We start from the raw sequence: 4001 nt of genomic DNA on the forward strand, positions 1-4001 counted from the left end.
TAAAAGGCATAAGACTAGCCTTTTCTCTCCCTGTGAAGTTGCCCTGGATTCCAGCTCCCTTTTCTCTAACTCCAAACTCCTGGCTGTTTCTCACACTCCCTGTGGCTCCTCTCTACTTTTTCTATCTTTAGAGATAGATAGAAGAAGTAGCAAATCTTGCAGCCTCTCTGCTGTGCCCTAAGACTTCTGCTCTATCAGATTTTTGGCCAATTGCTCTGCTAGTTAAATTGCCTAGTGCATTATGCTTCTCAGACTATCAAGCACAAGAGTGCTGGAAAATTTGGAAGAAATACCATTAAGGCCCTAAAGAAAATTGCCATACCTTCTGGCGCCACAACTAATCTTCCAAGAAGCCGTGGTCAGTAGTGTTGTGAGGGCCTCGAGTTTCTGCAGAAGGAGGAATCAGGAGCTTTGGAGAACTTATGTTGACCCTATGGACATTTAGTTGAGCTATCAGCATGTACTGTTGTTCAAGGTGCACAGAATCTTACAATTACTCCAGGGCTGACTGACAGCAGCTGAGATCAGCCTTCCCCCTGGGGTGGATTTGTCAATCGCTCTGGTGTTATCCTCCAAAAGTCTGCTGGGGGAAGTTAGACACAAGCATAGGACCCTGGACAGGGAGTGGGATTTGAAAACAATATGGCTGCTATGCAGGTGTCCCTGATGAGTTTTCATTCCCCCTCAGGGTTCATGGGCATGGAGCTCCCACCAGCTCCATGGTATAGAATGTGACAGGGTCAGGAGTCAAACCAAGGAAAACAGCTGTTCCCCATGTGCTCTAGCTGGTTTTCTATGGGTTAACACTAACACATCTGAACTTTGTGGTGAATGATAAAACAAATATGTACAGGTTGGCAATTTAGAATAGTGCATTTTCAGTTCAAAACGAAGGTGGCATTTAGAAATGCTTTCATATTCATATTTATGAAATAATTAGGGGATGCAGCTACATTCTTTAATAATTTATCATAAAACATGTTAGAAAATGCATTATTCATATGTGTCTACCAGATTATGTCATCATAAGCTGTTATACAGCACACTATAAAAGGTGGTATCATTTAAACCATGCACAATATGTTCATGCAAGACATTTGATGTTAAGTATCAGGCAAGCTATAAGGTGCTATGATGCTTAATATTAAGGAGTTTTTTTAACCATGTTTTGGGGTATCATCTTAAGATAAAGTGTAATTACATTTTCTTCTGGTATTTTTTTTAATACAATTTCAATTTTCCAAAAAAATGTTTCTTTGCTGTATGGAGTTCAATTATCCAGTGCCACTTCCGGTTGTTCCTAACACCTAGAGCTAGACATGGGTGAGAAATTGTTTTTCCTATCCTCAAGAATTGTTGAGATTTTGGAAAAAAAATTCCCTACTCAAGTCAGGACAAAAAGACAAAATCTCAATTTTTTTCACAAACTAAAAATCCAATTGGATCTATTTAAACATTTTATTGTAATAATTTCAAAATGTTTTTATTATGACCTTTATTTTATTACATTTGACTATTTTTACTATAATAAATTAATTTACATTTCAAAATGAAAAGTTGCTTCAAACCAAAACTGGATTTTTTGTTTTGCATCATATATATATATATATTTAATTTTGAAATGGGAAATTCATGAAAAGGGACCCTTTCCCACAAAACTCTCAGTTTTGATGAATAGGCATTTTCTGACCAAAAGACCCACAACAAAATAAAATGTTTTGTCAAAAAATTCTTTATCAGCTCTACTTAGGACCTGCTTCTACAGTACGTATTCACAGGAGTATTCCAAATGAAGTCATAATTATGCAACACAGAAAATGATGCTAGATCCTAGAGATATTCAGGGAATATCTTTTTATTGGACCAGCTTCTGTTGGTAAGAGAAACAAGTAGTCAAGGTTACACAGAGCTCCTCTTCAGGGAGAAGTTGGTCCTCACTCACATTGTCTCTGTAATATCCTGGGACTGACATGGCTACAACTGCACTGCATACTTCAAAATACTGTCTGTATCAGTCATCAGTCATTTCTCTTATTCCTTCTTAAACCATGGTTAAGCTCCCAGGAGTACTTTTACTGGTGTGGAAAACATGATCTGATATTTTAAAGACTGTTTTATAAGTTTCTGGCATCCAGAGAATGAAGGATGGAAGAACACATGTTGTCCTTCCACACTCCCTTGGTAGAAGCAGCTACTGACAACAGTGATTATAGACTCTCAGACTTTAAGGCCAGAAGGAACCATCATGCTCATGTAGTCTGACCTCCTGCACATTGCTGGCCACAGAACTTCACCCACCCACTCCTGTAATAGACTCCTAACCTCTGGCTGAGTTACTGAAGTCCTCAAATAATGATTTAAAGACTTCAAGTTTCAGCGAGTACACCATTTACTCTAGTTTAACCCAGCAAATGACCAGTGCCCCATGCTGCAGAGAAAGGTAACCCCCTTCCCCCCAGATGTTTCTTTTCTTCCCGACCCAAATCTGGTGATCACTTAGATCCTAAGCATGTTGGCAATACCCACCATCCAGACACCTCCCCATTTAGTGCCCCAGCCATTGGGGATATTTTCTAGTAGAAGTCACACATGGTCCCCATGCCATTGTAGGCAATCTCATCATACAATCCCCTCCATAAAGTTATCAAGCTCACTCTTGAAATCAGTTAGGCTTTTTGTCCCCATTGCTCCCCTTTGAAGGCTGTTCCAGGACTTCACTCCTCTGATGGTTAGACATCTTCATCTAATTTCAAGTCTAAACTTATTGAGGGACAGTTTATATCCATTTGTTCTTGTATTAGCACTGGCATTTAACTTAAATAACTCCTCTCTCTCTCCCTGATATTTATCCCTCTGATGTATTTATGGAGAGCAATCCTATCTCCCCTCAGCCTTCATTTGGTTAGGCTAAAAAAGCCAAGCTCCTTGAGTCTCCTCTTGTAAGGTAGCTTTTCTGTTCCTTTGATCTTCCTAGTAGCCCTTCTCTGCAAACTGTTCCAATTTTAACTCTTCTTTCTTAAACATGGGAGATCAGAATTACATACACTATTCCAGATGAGGTCTCACCAGTGCCTGGTATAATGGCACTAACACTTCCCTATGTCTACTGAAAATACGTCTCTTGATACATCCTAGGATTGCATTAGCCTTTTTCATGGCCACATCACAATGGCAGCGCATAGTCATTCTGTAATCAACCAGTACATCCAAGTATTTTTCCTCCTCTGTTGCTTCCAACATCCTCAGCTTATAGCAAAAATTCTAGTTGTTAGTCCCTAAATACAAGACCTTGCACTTTGCACTATTAAATTTCATCCCATTTCTATTAATTCAGTTTTAAAAGTTGTTCAGATCTTCTTATATGATATTCCGGTCCTTCTCCATATTGGCAGTGCTTCCCAACTTTGTGTCATCTGCAAATTTTATTAGCACACTCCCACTTTTTGTTCCAAGGTTATGAATGAAAATTAAAATCCTAAAACCAATCCCTGAGGAACTCTACTAGTAATATCCCTACATCATGACAGTTCACCTTTCATTATGACCCTTTGTAGTCTCCCCTTTAACAAGTTCCTTAGCCACCTTTCAATTCTTATATTAATCTTCATATTCTCCAATTTAACTAATAATTTCCCATGTGGAATTGTGTCAAATGTTTTACTGAAATCCAAGTAGATTAAATCTACTACATTTCCTTTGTCTAAAAATCAGTTATCTTCTCAAAGAAAGAGATCTGGTTTGGCATGGTGTACCTTTTGTAAAACCATATTGTATTTTATCCCAATTACCATTTACCTCTATGTCCTTAACTACTTTCTCTTTCAAAATTTGTTTCAAGACCTTGCACACAATTAAGGTCCAACTAACATGCCTGGAGTTTCCTGGATCACTTATTTTTACCTTTCCTAAAAATAGGTACTATATCAGCAATTCTCCAGTCACAGGGTACAACCCCCAAGTTTATGGATTCATTAAAAATCCTTGCTATTGGGCTTGCAATT

This window comes from Terrapene carolina, unplaced genomic scaffold (genome assembly GCF_002925995.2).
Source record: "Terrapene carolina triunguis isolate 2854851 unplaced genomic scaffold, T_m_triunguis-2.0 Scaffold18, whole genome shotgun sequence".
In the NCBI taxonomy this organism is placed as follows: domain Eukaryota; kingdom Metazoa; phylum Chordata; order Testudines; family Emydidae; genus Terrapene; species Terrapene triunguis.